The 15,983-nt window shown below is 42.9% G+C and overlaps 1 long non-coding RNA gene across 1 annotated transcript; it reads left to right on the top strand.

The window, feature by feature from the left end:
- The first annotated feature begins 610 nt into the window (after positions 1 to 610).
- LOC122544684 lies at positions 611 to 10,288 on the top strand. The gene is made up of 3 exons (XR_006310445.1): positions 611 to 1,494; positions 2,473 to 2,503; positions 9,763 to 10,288. It is a non-coding gene; the product is annotated as an uncharacterized LOC122544684 (long non-coding RNA).
- Positions 10,289 to 15,983: the final 5,695 nt, after the last annotated feature.

The raw sequence follows: 15,983 nt of genomic DNA, 5'->3' as shown, positions 1-15,983 counted from the left end.
CTTAAACAATGCCAGTGGGAATTACAACTCTAGCTCAGACAGGACATTTAATCCTTCCAGTCTCAGTACAAAGGCTGGTACCAGTGTCTCGTGATCAACAGGGGTCCCAGTGGAATAATATCTAATGTAACCAGTAATTCCATCTGCCTCACGGTGCTAGGTAATCCATTCTTCATCCATGATCCATGCTGGTTCTTCACTGGGGTGCAGCTGAAGACTTGACATGAACTCTCTAAAATTTGCCTCAGACACTCAGCAGGTCTGGCAGCATCTGTGGAGAGAGACAGAGACAGAGTTAATGTTGCAGGTTATAAACACAGAAAGTGCTGAAAAAACTCAGCAGGTTGGGCAGCAGCTGTGTGGGGAGGGAGAGAGAGAGAGAGAGAGTGTGTAATATCCTTGTTCAGATAAGGGAGACCTTCACAGAGAGACGTTTCAAGTCCTGGAGCAGGGATGGCTTGCTACAATTGGACAGGGTGAGACCACACCCTGGAGACCTGTGTGCAGTTTGGCGTTTCCTTATCTGAGGAAGGACATTGTGCCTATGTAGGGAGTGCAGCAAAGGTTTCCCAGAGCGATTCCTGGGATAGCAGGATTGACGGGTGGAGAGAGACTGGATCGGTTCGGACGATATTCACTGGAGTTGAGAAGAATTAAGGGGAAATCTCATAGAAATCTATTAAATTTGAACAAGGACAAGACAGAGTAAACACAGGGAGGGTGTTCCTGGTGCCAGGCGGAGGGTCCAGAACCAGGGGGTCACTGTCTAAAGGAGACGTGACAAGACTGAGATGGGGAGAAATGTCTTTACCCAGAGAGTGGGGAGCCTGTGGAATTCTCTGTCACAGAAAGCAGTCAGGGCAAGAATGTTGTTCAGGAAGGAGTTGGATCGAGGGCAAAAGGGAGAGCGCGGGGAGGCACAGGACGAAGTTGGGCGATCAGCCATGATCCCATTGAATGGGCAGAGCAGGCTGGAGGGGCCGAATGGCCTCCTCCCGATGATATTTTCAATGTTTCTCTGTGAATGGCTCGGTTGCCGCTGACAGGTGCACGACACAGGGAAGTTTTGCCTCGATATATCTTGGCAGTGAAAGTGAGGGACAGTAATTTCCAGTCAACAATTTAGAGAGAGTGGATGCAGAGTGATCTTTTGAGTTTAGCTTCGAATGTTCTGGCTTGGATTGGTAGGATGTTATTATTGAGACAGGCTGCACAGAAACAGTGATGTCATTGCGATGGTGAGAGTTTGGAACGACATTCACAGACACAAGGGTTTCCCTCCAAATGGACGGGTGTTGGCAGGGGGGCAGGGCAACAGGGAACAGAAAACACTGGGGTTGATGTTTGCTGAAGGAATTATGTTATTGACAAGAAATCCCTCTCTGAATCCAGCACAGGAACACAGCACTGAGATGGGAGTACTCATTGTCCCAATGTTTCTGATCCTTTCTCTCGTCACATTGCTTCCAATTAAACTCCAGAACAGGAAACAAGGTGGGTGAGACACTCCGACAGGTAACCCTGGCGATCCTGCTCCACTTGGGTTTCAAAGTAATGTTGCTCACATAGAGCCTATGAGGGTGTATGTATGAGAGAGTATAAGTGGGAGTTTGGGTGACAGTATGAAGGTGTGCATGTGTGTGTGAGAGCGAGAGAGATACACATTCTCATTGACACTCGCACATACTTTTACATGCACACACATACGCACACACTCACTCACTTCTGCAATGCACCTTGTAGGCAACACTTGAGAAGCCGAACACCATCCAGGGACAACACAGCCCCTGCTTGATTGGCGCCACATCCACACCATCCACTCTCTCCATCACCTGTGCTCAGTAGCAGCAGTGTGTACCACCTGAGATTCACGGCAGACATTCACCAAAGGTTCTCAGACAGCACCTTCCAAACCCACAACCACTTCCACCTCGAAGGGCAAGGACAGCAGTTACATGAGAATACCACTTCCTGCAAGTTTCCCCCTCAGCCACTCACCATCTCAACTTGAAATATATTAGCTGTTCATTTAGTGTTGCTGGGTCAACATCCTGGAATTCCCTCTCTAATGTTATTGTGAGTCTACCTACAGCACAGGGACTGCAGTGGTTCAAGAAGGCAGCTCACTACCTCCTTCTCAAGGGGCCAACGAGGGATGGATAATAAATTCTCGGCCCGGCCAGTGATTCCCACAATCCAAAATTAATTTAAAAACAAACAATAAAACACTGTGGGAATGTTTTTTGTGAGGATGTGGGCAGACTGAACAAGTGGCAGATGAAATTACTTCGTGAGCCATACAATGTAATGTTGTGTGTTCAGAGGAATGGTTAGCCCAGATATAAACTAAAGATTAAAATTGGAATAATTGTTGCTTGCGCATCAGTCAAAACATCCAGATTCATTTGCAAGCAGGTGAAGCTGAATATTTACAATAAAACTTTCCCATTTTCTTTCTCTCATTTTCTCCAGCTGATTCTTCCAGCAGTTCCCGGTGGCACAGGTAAGTTATTGAGGTGGTTAGCAACTTCAAACAGTATTCAAACACTGTCCAAATAGTCTAAAAATCACTCTGTGGTGCAAACCCAGCAATTTTACATTTGTTAGACAAATTGGAGCAAATGGACCTATTGTGTCTGACTCATTTGCAAATCCAAAGCACAACAGTTCAAATCGAGGATACAATCTCAATTTCCATTAGACACTGAACTGAACGTTGTTCAGTCCCATCAGTGGTGAGGGTATCCATTGTAGTCGGAAGAATTGAAAAAGGCAAGATGTCATATGATTGGGAGAGAAAGTTTAAATTGTTTTGGTGCAAAGGGATGAGGATGTCCTTGTGCATGAATCTCAGAAAGTAGTGTACAGCTAGAGCAGGTCATAAAGGAGAGCATTTGTTGCGAAAAGAATGGAATATGAAAATAGTGAAGTGTTACTGCAACTGGACAGTGTGGGTTTCCACATCCGGACTACTGCAGATAGTTTTGATCTCCTTACTTGAGGAGGGATGTAGTTGAATTGGGGGGACTTCAGAGGAGATTCACTGAATTGATTGCCAAGATGAAAGGTTCGTCTTATGAGAACAGACTGGTACGATTTTGATCTCTTTACTTGAGGACAGAGGCAGGTCAGAAGAAGTTCACTCGATCATTTCCAGAGATGAAGGGTTTGTCTTAGATGAGAGATTGAGCAGTTTCTCTGGATTTTGGAAGAGAGGAGATCTAACTGACGGTTATAAGATGCTTAAGGGAATATTGACAAAGGAGATGGAGAGAGGATGTTTGCTCATGTGTGAGAATCTAGAACGAGAGGTTATCATTTTAGGATAAGGAGCTGGGCAAATTGGAAACAGATGAGGAGGAATGAATTCTCTCAAATGAGATGGGGATTTTACATCAATGGGAACACCCCACTCCATTCCCCACCCAAGATACTGCATCAATTGGAGGAGGAGACAGACAGATTGTTAATCAGTGATGGGTCAAAGGGAGTGTTTGCAGGAAAGTGGAGTTGAGGCTGAGATGGGATCAGCTGCGATCATATGGAATTGAGGAGCAGGTTCCTGATGGGCCAAATGGACTCAACCTGATCCTAGCCTGTATGTTCTTGTTCGTTAGTAGCAAGGAAATGAATCAAATCTACTCAGAGGGAAAAAATGAAGTTTTATTTCACAACATAGGTTTTAATAAGTGAACATTCAAATAAAGACAACAGTAATTCAAAACAAATTTGGTGAAAAACTATGGTTGAAAGAAATAGAAAGACAATACAAAGTTGGGGGGTAAAATTCTAAAGGGGGTGCAGGAACAGACGGAGCTGGGGTTATACGTTCACAGATCAGAGAAGGTGGCATAACAGGGGGAGAGCAGTTAATAAGACACAAAGCATTCTCTGCTTTATTAATAGGGGTTTAAGAGTCAAAGAACAGGAGGTGATGTTGAACTTATACAAGACACTGGTGGACCTCCAGCTGGAGTATCAGAGAGAGACAGAGTGATAACTGGTAGGTGGTAGTTTAACCTGAGGGTTACCATGTCTCTCACAAGGGGAGGAGTGGAGAAGGACAGTCTTTCATGGTAACCTCAGGCAGTGAGAGATTCAAACCCATGCTGTTGATGTTACTCCACATTCCAAACCAGCCATCCAGCCAACTGAGCTAACCCAACACCCAAAACAAAGTAGAGCAGAAAAGGAATTAATTCCAGCGACAGCACAAATATTGAATGGAGAATATTAGATCAGATTGGAGATAAGCCTTTGATCTGTTGGGTATTTCTTTGCATGTGTGCAACACCTTACCTTCACAGGCAACAGAAGTTGAATTTAGAAAAACATTTGACAAAAAGAGTTGGCCTTCTGTTACGCAGGCTGGTTTTGTTCTTTTCTGGACACGTTACTTAATGAAGGCTGTTCAAACCCTACAGACAGTGTGGAGGAGATTTACAAGAATGATACCAACGATGAGGGATTTTGGATAGAGGGAGTGGTTGAAGAGATTGAGCTTATTCTGTTTCAAGCAGAGAAGATGAAGTGTTGACCTTATTGAGATGTTGAAAGTTATCAATAATTCTGACAGGGGAAAGAAAGTTGTTGTTTCTCACTCATTGGTCAATTAGTAATTGGCTGGTCAGAATTTCAAGATTGTCAGTGAGAGAGTGAGATGAGGAGAAATTTATTTGGGTTGTTGGGTTTGGAATGTGCTGCTTGGGAGAGTGGTGGCGGATGATTCCACGGGAAGTTCAAAAAGAGAGCTGGATTTAAGTTTGAAGGGGATGATGGTAGTGGGCTACGGAGATAGGGCTGGAGAGTGGGACTGGCTGGGTAGCTGTTTCAGCAGCTGGTACAGACACAAATGGCCTCCTACTGTGCAGTAACGTTTTGTGATTCTGTGAATGTAGAAGTTCTGAGCCACATTCTAGATGATTCCAAGAGGTCATTCCTTGGGACCATGGCTCAGTGACCTTGTTTCCAGGGGTTTTCATACGTGAACAGCAGCAAATTGTTGTCGTGAGCGGGATTGGAACTTGGTTGGGTAATGGTCTGGAAATATTTCATTCCAAGGCACGTGATGAGAAATCGAGTCAATTTGATTGAACGGTGAGTATGAATCTGTGAGCTGTTGATCTTACACCGTCACGTATTGGTCAGCGTTCATACTGGTATTTCTCTGATTGTTAAGATCCGCAAAAACAAATCTCTTCCTGGAAGCATTGGAGGGAAGTTTGGGTTGCTTCCTTTACAACAGAGAAGGTTGATGGGGGAGGCGGACATGACAGAGGTGTGAAAGACTGGTAGTGTGTAGGGCAAAGAACCCTAGGGTTTCAGGTACACAATTCTTTGCATTTTGTGTCACAGGTAAACAGGGTGTTTGAGAAGGTGTTTAGATCACTTGCCTCCATTGTTCACACAATTGAGAATCAGAGTTCGGACACCCTGTTGTGGTCGTACAGGACACTCGTGAAGCCTATCCTGGTAGATTGTGTCCAGTTCTGGTTGCCCTGTTGGAGGAAGGACATTATTAAGTTGGAGAGGATTCAGAAAAGATATACCAGAATGTTGTTGGGAATGGAGCGTCTGAGTTAGAAGGACTGGGACTATTTTCACTGGAGGGTAGAAGTTTGAGGGATATAGAAGTTTATGAAATCATGATAGTCATAGATGAGGTGAATGGCAGGTGTCTTTTCCCGAGGGTGGGGGAACTTCAAGACCAGGTGACACATTTTTCAGGTTAGAGGAGAAACATTTTTGAAAATGACATGATGGGCAACATTTTGTGGTTCATGTGTAGATTGAACTTTCAGAGGAAGTGGCAAGGTATGAGGACAGTTACAGTGTTTAAAAGACATTTAAGTAAGTCCAAGAATAGGGATGGTTTGGAGAGATATGGGCCAAGTGCAAACAAGTGGGACTAGTTTAGTTTGAGATTATGGACGGCATGGACTAGTTGGACTGAAGGGTCTGTTTCCTTGCTGTGTGATTCTGACTCTGTTATGAGGGACATGGACAGGGGGGCAGGAAGCAGATGTTTCCCTTAGTCAAAAGATCAGTAACAAGGGGGGCATCATTTTAAAATGAAGGGCAAGAGGTTTAAGGAGGGATTTGAGGATTGTTTCCCCCAGAAGATGGTGGGAATCTGGAATGTGTGAAAATAAAACATTTGGACTTGCAGTTTCTATTTGAAATCACTAATTGCTCTGGTGTGTGAAAGTGCCACTTTGTAACTGCAGGGGTTCCAAGATTTATTAATGTGGAATATTCGTATAAAGGAGTAGGAGGAGGTCATTCAGCCCTTTGACCCAGTTCCACCATTTAATGAGGAGGAGTTTCTTCAGCCAGACAGTGGAGAATCTGTGGAAAACATTGCTGCAGACGGTTGTCATTATGTCTTTAAGACAGAGGTTCTTGATCAGTAGAGAGAAGGCAGGAGAATGGGATTAAGAAACAAATCTGCAATGATGGAATGGTGGAGCAGACTTGATGGACTGAATGGTTGCTATATCATATGGTCTTGGTTACTAAGTGACGAAGAGATTGTGATGCATCATACAGTTTAGTCCCTTAGATTCAGAGCTTTCTGAGCATGTGCTATGAGTCACCCACACTAAAAAGTGTTCAGGCAGCTGGATGACCAACACAACATACGGGCTAGGAGCCTTCGGGACCCTGCTTCCCTGATTCTATACAGCTTTTGCTGATCTCATTGCAGTCTCAGCTCCAATTTCCTGCCCCCGCTCCCTTTCACCCTTCACCGATCAATAATCTGACGGTCCCCTCCTTCAATGTATTCAGTGTCCCCATATGGCCCCCAAACACTGGGGGGTGAATTTCCAAAGATTCCCACTTCGTCTCCCTTGGAGAGAAGCCATTCCTCACCATCTCTGTTTTCAATCTGTCCCACCCTATTCTCCTGAAACAATGATCCTCTCATTCTAAACTGTCCCACATGAGGAAACATACTCTGTCTGTCTCTTTTGTCAATCCCACCCCCTTTAGCGTCCTATATCCCTCAGTTGGCTCTCCCCTCATTCCTCTAAACTCTAGAGAGTATTGGCCTAAACTGCTCAATCTCTTTTTCAACAACAGGCTCCTTATCTCTGAACATGAAATGTACAAAATCATGTTACGGTTAGATGGTATCTTGGATGTGGAATACACATCTCAAAATGAGTTAGTCATAGTTTCCAAGAGGTCTACAGTCCAGAAAAAGACCCATTGGCCCATCAAATCTGTGCCGGTCAGTAAAACCACCTCACTATTCCCTAATCCCGTTTCCCCAGTACTTGGCCCCATAACCTTGGTGTCACGAGTGCACATCTAAATCCTCCTTCAATGTGATGACGGTTTCTGCCTCTCCCTCACTTATAGGCAGTGAGTTCCAGATTCCCCACCACCCTCTTTTTGAATAAGGTTTTCTTCTCATCCCCTCAAAACCTCCTGGCCCTTACCTTCAATCTGTGCCCGTCGCCCCACCTCCATCAAGGGGGGAACGTTTCTTCTTGCCTACCCTGTTTTCACCCCTCATCATTTTATACATTCCTCTCTTTCAATCTACTGTGCTGTAAGGACAATAACCCCAGTCTATCCAATCTCTCTCCATCACTGAAACTCTCCAGCCCCCAAGGCAATATGTGATAAATCTCCCTGTGCATACTCTCCCAGTTCATTTAGATATGTATTGTTGGTAAAATGTCTTTTATTTACAGTTTACTGAAATCCTGCATCAGGAAGGAAACACATAAGTTATTTTGCAGTGAAAAAGAGGGCAGTTAATTTTTAATCAGCAAAGTTATGTTTTTAGTAGGCGGTTAACGTAAGTTCACCATTGTCTCATTAGAGAGAGGGAGAAAGAGGTGTGGGGGAGACAAAGAGAGAAAAAGCAACAACTGTTTTATGGTTTAACCTGAGGGTCACCACATCTAAGGCACAGGGAATGATTATTCACAGTAATCTCAACCAGAGCAGCAATTGAACCGCATGCTGTCAGCGTGACTTTACATTGAAAGCCAACTATAGAATCAACTGAGCTAACCAACCCCTACATGGCCAGTGGCAAAAACGTTGAGTGGCACAGTGGTTAGCAATGCTGCTTCACAGCACCAGGGACCCATCAACAATTCCAACTGCGGATGACTGTCTATTGGGAGTTTGCACATTCACCCCTTCTTTGCCCAAGCACACACAGGGAGAATGTGTAAACTGAGGTGGGAATTGAACCCGGGTCTGTGGCGCTGTGAGGCAGCAGTGCTAACCACTGTGCCACTGTACTGCCCACGAGTTAAGACTCTAATGATGACTGTTGTCAGGAACAAACAACCATCTGGTTCAAAATTGAAGACTGAGGTGAGGAGGAATTTCTTCTCTCAGAGGGTTGTGAGTCTTTGGAACTCATTGCCAGAGAGAGCTGTGTGTGGGGGCAGGGAGCAGGTTTAAGGCAGGGATAGATAGATTCTTGATCAGTCGAGGAATTGAGGGTTACATGTTAAGTGCAGCAAAGTGAGTGTGAGGAATGGGGCATCAGCCACAATGCTATTAAATGAATGGCCTTCTCCTGTTCCGGTCTGTGATGGTCCTTCAGGGAATGAAATCTGACCTCCTTACCCACTCTGCTCTGCACGTGATTCCTAACCCTTTGCAAACTCTTCACTGCCTTCTGGCTGAGCAAGTTGATTGGTTCAAGGACATTTCGGAATTCCATCCACTTCCCACCTTGGCAGAGATGACCACATCCTGTTCAGAGTACAGAGAAATAACATGTGTCAGAATCAGTTTTTGACTTGTTCTAATCATGTGCTTTGCCAAGACAAATTGGTCTGTATAATGACCCCACATATTCACAGCTCCTCCTGTACATTCTGATTGTCTTTCAGGCAAAGTTTGTTATTTCCATTCAAATTCAGTCATACAGCACAGAAACAGGCCCCTCAGCCCAAGCTGACCAGGTTTCCCAAACTCAACTAGTCCCATTTGTCTGCATTTGGCCCATATCTCTCTCAACTTTTCTTATCCATGTCCCTTTCCAAATGTCTCTGAAATCACTTGCCTCTACCACTTTCTCTGGCAGCATCCTCTGTGTGATAAGTTTGCCTCTCAGATCCCTTTTTAATCTTTCCCTCTCACCTTAAACCTATGCCCACTTGTTTTGGACACCCCTTCCCTGGGTAAAAGACCACAGCTTTTATCTCGTGATTTTATAACCTCTATGAGGTCACCCCTCAGCTTCTGATGCTTCAGGGGAGAAAAACTCCCAGATTATGCAGCTTCTTCTTAAAGCTCAAACCCTACAGTCGTGGTAACATCTTTGAAAATGTTTTCTGTGCCCTTTTGAGCTGAAGAACATCCTTTCCACAGCATGTTGACCAGAACTGTACACAGTGTTCTAAAAGTGGCCTCACCAACATCCTGTATAGCTGTAACATGATGCCCCAACTCCTGTCGTCAATGCTCTGACTAATGAAGGCAAGCATGCCAAACGCTGCCTTCACCATTGTGTCTAGCTGCAAGGCCACATTCAAGGAACTATCCACATGCACGCCCTAGGTCTGTTTGTTCGGAAACACTTCCCAGACTTGTACAATGAACGGTATAGGTCCTGCCCTGGTTTGCCTTACCAAAATGCAACACTCCCATTTATCTAAATTAAACTTCTTCTGCTACTCCGTGATCCACTGGCCCAGTTGATCAAATTTCCATTGTACTCTTCGATCACCTTCTCTGTCCACAACGCCAACAATTTTGGTCCTGATCCTATCTACTACGTTTCAGTGTTGACCTGTGTTCAGGCTGACCAAGTGGAACAGCAACCACCCTTCTTCACATACGCCAGCTTGAGGCACAAATTTACAGGAGAGGATGAGGAACCAGGTCAAGATGAAGAGGGAAACGTTTATGCCAGGCTTCCATGGACATTGTGAGACAGTACAGAAGAAAGCCTGTGAAGCTTCACAAATCGATCAATAGCAATCCTACCTTCCAGCAAATAAGGAGGACAAGGGAGAGAAGGCAGAGCAATGTCACGTTTCTGTGACTCAGCTCGGCTTTGTCTCAATTCACTCAGCAAGATGTCAGTTCCAAAGATGGACTTGTCTTGAGAAACCATCTGCATAATTGTCTCTCCCACAACCCTCAGTGTGTCAGTTGATCCCGTTGTAGCACAATCTAACTGTTGATGGCAGAGATTTCAGATTTTATGCTGTACTTTCCATCTTTTGTTTAAATTGTCGTCAGCTGGAAATAATTCAAGGTGGGATTGTTTTCCAGCCCTCTCTTCATTGCCCTCTAATTTCATCACATCCAGCTCTCTTTTCATACCTCATATGGAATCTACCTCCACCATGATCCCAGGCTGCACATCCAAATTCTAACAACTCTGTGGAAAGACGTTTCTCCTCATCTCACACCTAGCTCTCTTACTGACAATCTTGAAATTGTGACCCTGAGTTATTGACTTACCAACTATTGGTAACAAAATATTCTTCTTTCCCATGGCAAAATTCTGCATAATTTTGAACACCTCCATAAGGTTCCCCTCTTAATCTTCTCTGCTCCAAGGAAAAGGAGCCTGATATCACTAATCTTTCCTTGTATGTAAAATTATGCATTCCTGCTATCATTCTAGTAAATCTTCAATGAATGCTCTCCAGAGCTTGATGTTCCTATCTTAAATAAAAGCCCAGAAATGAACAAAACCGATCTGACCAATGATTTTTAGAGGTGTAGCATCGTTTCCTCAGTTTTATACTCAATGCCTCTATAACCACAAGGATCCTATCAGCCTTCTTCACAAAGGTTTCAGCTTGCCTGGCCAACTTAAGAGAATGATAACCCCGAGGTCCCTCTGCTCCAGTGCTCCCTTCAAAGACGTACCATTGACCCTGCATTGTTGCTCTGTGTTTCTGGTAGCAAATGCATTACCTCACATTTCTCTGCATTGGAATTAATTGCCAAATATCTGTCCATTTGGCCAAATTGTCAATCTCCCTGTGAAGTCACTCAGCATCATCCTCCCAATCACTCATCTCCCTGGGTCAGTATCAACTGCAAATTCAAAAATTATATCCTCAACACCCACTCCTAATCATTTATATAACCAATGTAGTTATCAATGTCAGTTACTTTTCTATATGCATGTAACTATCAATCGCTCCCTGTCCGTTTCCCCGATTGTGAATGTGAGTGGACTTACCAGTCTGTTCCTGCTCTGTGAATTGAGACTGTCAATATTAATCTGTACTTGTCAATTTCTCCTATCAGTATGTGAATGCAGTTACCAATCTATGCCCCTCAATCTCTGCCTTGTCAATATGTGAACTTAAATATCGATTTCTACCTTCTGGATCAGTGGTGCTGGAAGAGCACAGCAATTCAGGCAGCATCCGACGAGCAGCAAAATCGACGTTTCGGGCAAAAGCCCTTCATCAGGACCCATCGATTTCTACCTGTCAGACCCAGTTTGATGAATGTGAACAGTGCAGGTACTAATATGTACCTGTGAGACTGTGCTCTGTGAATTCTGTTCCTGTCAGTTTTAGCTTCGTGAATGAGAGTGTAGTTGTTAATCTGTCCCTGACAGTTATTGCAATGCGAGTGTGAGACTTAAGTTGAGAGAAACTGACCGATGGAGACTATTTGTCCCAGATTTGCATCACAGTAACTGTGCCGTCATCATTTGTTTGTCTATTTCTGCAACATGAATGAGTGCACTTGTCAGGTTCCACTCTTGTGTATCAAAGTGGAAGCTAGTAATATTCTCTGTGTTTATGTGATACATTCTGTGATATTTGTTATGAGGGTGTTGAGACTGGATCTTCATCTTTTCCGCATTTTCTGATTTTTTTTAGTTGACTGTCAGTCTGTCGGGGTGGGTGGGGGAGAAAGGAGAAAGGGCAATGGCAGAAGGGAAACTGCTTTATTCTGAGAACCATTCTGAATTTGGTCACGCATTTCCTGTTTGGGTAGAGAGTCTGGGATCTGTGGTATCACTGAGACATTTAGTTTTAATTTGTACCCAGACATTGTTGGTGTTTATTTTGTGAAAGAGAGTTTTATTCTACATGTCAGTCCATTTCTGTCTGATATTTTTCATACAAATATGCAACACAACAGCATGTCATCTACTTTCTCATCAAAATCAGAGTCACTGCTATGGCACAGCTCAGAAGCAGACCATTCAGCCTATTGTGTCTGTACTGGAACATCCTGTTATGCATCAGTTCTGTAGTAATTGTTGGGAATGTGAACTTCATCCACTTGTTGTCAGTGTCTCTATGGAAAGGAGAATGCGGCATCAGTTCTGCTGTCATCCGACTTTTAATAACTATAGTGCTAGTTTTGATATGTTTCCCACAATCTCAATCACAGATCATTGGTCAGATCTCATTTGTGTTCAGTTCTGGGGACTTTTTTTAAGGCAGTATTCTCAAGCTGTGGAGAGGGTTCATTGGAGATTTACTTGATCTCGTTCACTTATGTTCAGTTGTGGGTTTGTGTAGCATAAACTCTGTAAATAAACTCTTTTCAATGATGCTTAATTGTATTGCATTTCAGTCTCAGATTATTGTTACATTGTGTGTGCATGCCTGTATAGTAGATTTTATCAAGCGCTGCTGGGCACTGCACATCCTCAGCTGTGATAAGTAATGTTGAGAGTCAATACGTATCTGGAAATAATTCAGGCCTAATTTTATTCTTTTCCTTTCAGCATCTAGTGGCTGAGTGAGAGTGAGTTTGCTCTTATGTTGCCACTCTGTAACTCAGTTGATGTCTCCTATAGTGGATGGGAAACAGCCAAAGTTCTTTAATTGTTAGTGCCTGTAGGAATCACGTGTAGTGAAAACGTAACACACTCCAAAAGAAAGGATTTTGTGCTGTTCTTCAGAGTCAAGGTAGGATACACAATGAACCTTTTGTATCTTGTATAATGCAGAATCTAACAGCAGTATTGATATAAAATGTTCGTCTTCAGAATGCCATTAGTTTTGTTTCAGTGCATATTGATGTACTTTTCTGAACACTGCTGAACTAACAATCAGTGTAAACTGAATTCATTTGCAACTAAGTGAAAGGGTGACAAACAATTCAATTGCATTGGAGCTGACTGACCATAATGTTCCTTGTACAGAAAAGACAATTGGCTAATTCACTTTTTTTCTGATGTAGACAGAACATTACCCTGCTCTGTAGTGTGATGATGTACCATTAACAGTACTCTTGTGTTACTCTATAGTAGGAAGGAGGAAAGGAAAAGGATTTTTATTTTTTGTCACGCAGTGCAGAATATGTAAATTATCAAATTCAATTTATGGAATAATCAACACTGTTCAACTCTACTTGATAATAAAATGAGCAGTTTTACAAACCTACCGATTTTGGCTTTTATCCCCCCCTTTCTCCACTGCTTTGAAGGGTGGTTATTAGATTCCATTGATGAATTGTGAAATTGCAGCCAGATCTCATGCATTTTATTGATACATCCTCGGGAGGGATAGGACGAATGCAGAGCTCTTTGTAAATAATTGCAACTAATTTTGAAAGTAGTACATAATTATCTGTTAAAAAGTTTCTGGTTGGACTGAAACAGACAAAACAAAGTCTTCTACTGCAATATGAAGAAATGGTGAATGATGTTGTGACAAAGATGGGGATGGCAGCTTCTATGCTACAGTGATACATTTATGCAAATAGATGCTAGCTGATCAGGATGAAAATTGTTAGCTGGTTGTTTCTGATCGGTACAGACTCAAAAGTTTTGAAGGGCCTGATTCTGTGCTGTCAGCCTCTCACTCTCTGACAAAGGATTTGTGGGTAGAAATAATTTTGAATGTAACATTTTCTGTTACTTGCAATGTCATTTGAACTGCAAGGCAGTTAGACATTGGAAAGTAAGTCAGAGAGATAGAGACAGTGTGTGTGTTGGGAGGTTGGGGGGCAACAATTGGTTACATACCTACACAGTAATCATTCTATGTCAGGCTTTGCAGAGAATGTGCATTTAGAATTCATGTTATTTGATTGCTATGTTTATATACATGACAAAAGATTAATTCCATCACTGTCAATTCCTGAGAGCTGAAATGTTTCCTTCAATATAAATTTGTACTCAATATCTATTTTACATATGGTTGCTCAAAGTAATCACATCAGCCATTTGTTTGCCTTAATTGTAACATTAAAATTATCGTTACTAAATGCAGACGACATAAAGACTGATGGACTTGTGGGTAGTGTGGAAGCTTGTCAAAGGATACAGGAGGATATGGCCGGAAAAACGGCAGATTGATCGCTGAGCTGCAAGATTCATTTCCAGACATTTTGTTATCCTAATAGGTAACATCTTCATTGGGCCTCAGGCAAAGCAATGCTGAAAGTTCTTGCTTTCTATTTATATGTTTGGGTTTCTTTGGGTTGGTAATGCCATTTTCTGTGGTGAAGTCACTTCCTGTTCTTTTCTCAGGGAGTGGCAGGAAAAAGGAAGAAAACACACTCAATACACAAGAAAGGAAAGCACTGGAAAGACTAAAAAAAAGATAAAAACATTGTTATCCTAACTGCAAACAAAGGACCCTTGACAATCATTCTAAATCGAAGAGACTACATTAAGAAAGCAAATGCACTACTTACAGATACCAATACTTACTAACAAAGGGTGATAGACCTGACTCCATAACTGGAGAACTGAATCACAGCCCCACTCAAAGAAAACTCCAGAAATCTGGAGGAATAAATAAGACGGACTTAAAAAAAAATGAAACCAGATGGATTCAACACACCACGATTCTACGGATTACCCAAAATTCACAAACCAGGAGCTCCCCCTCAGACCCATCGTCTTACTACCTGGAACACCAACTTACAGATTGGCCAAGGAGCTACACCAAAGTCTAAAACACTTAGTAGAAAACTCTCACCACTCCACCCAAGAATTCCTGAAGACCATTAAAGACACTAAGGTAGAAGAGGATGAAATATTGGTCTCCTTTTATGTAACAGCCCTGTTTACTTCAATCAACATTAACCTGGCCAGGGAAACACTGACTACACTATTAGAAGATGCAAAGACACATATCAAACACCACAAACTTCAACAAGGAGAATATTATCAAGCTAATGGACCTATGCCTTACCAGCCACTTCACCTTCAACAACAACAACCCTACAGACAAACCAATGGAACACCCATGGGATATCCAATATCAGGGTTCTTATCAAAGGCAGTAATGCAGTGACTTGAGCAAACAGCTCTGCCAACCATCCAACCCAAACTTTGGGTCCGCTACGTGGATGACACCTTTGTCATCACTAAATGAAACATGTTAGCGGAAACCTTCAAGACCATCAATAATACCCCTATCGGCATAAAATTCACTAAAAAGAAGAAAACAAGAACAAACTGCCATTCCTAGAAGTCACACTAGAGCAAACAGCAAATGGGGAGCTTCAAACCAGCATCTACAGAAAAACATGTACAGACCAAATATTGAACTACAGAAGCAATCATCCCAACACCCACAAACGAGCTGCATCAGAACATTATTTCAATGAGCCAACACACACTGCAGCACAGAGGAACTACGCAGAGCGGAGAAAAATCACTGATACCGTGTGTTCAAAAAGAATGGGTACCCAATGAACAAGTCCATCAATTTCTCAGCAACTAACCCAAACAAACAGACAAAACATGTCCACTACAGAAGCAATCATCCCAACACCCACAAACGAGCTGCATCAGAACATTATTTCAATGAGCCAACACACACTGCAGCACAGAGGAACTACGCAGAGCGGAGAAAAATCACTGATACCGTGTGTTCAAAAAGAATGGGTACCCAATGAACAAGTCCGTCAATTTCTCAGCAACTAACCCAAACAAGCAGACAAAACATGTCCAGAAACCCCACCCACTGTCTCCTACATCAAAGATATCTCAGAAATTACTGCCAGACTAGGCAGACTCCTTGGCATCATGGTAGCCCACAAACCCAACAGAC

Source organism: Chiloscyllium plagiosum, chromosome 50, assembly GCF_004010195.1.
Source record: "Chiloscyllium plagiosum isolate BGI_BamShark_2017 chromosome 50, ASM401019v2, whole genome shotgun sequence".
In the NCBI taxonomy this organism is placed as follows: Eukaryota; Metazoa; Chordata; class Chondrichthyes; order Orectolobiformes; family Hemiscylliidae; genus Chiloscyllium; species Chiloscyllium plagiosum.
The sequence above is the reverse complement of the archived record's forward strand: the minus strand, read 5'-3'. Positions and strand labels throughout refer to the sequence as shown.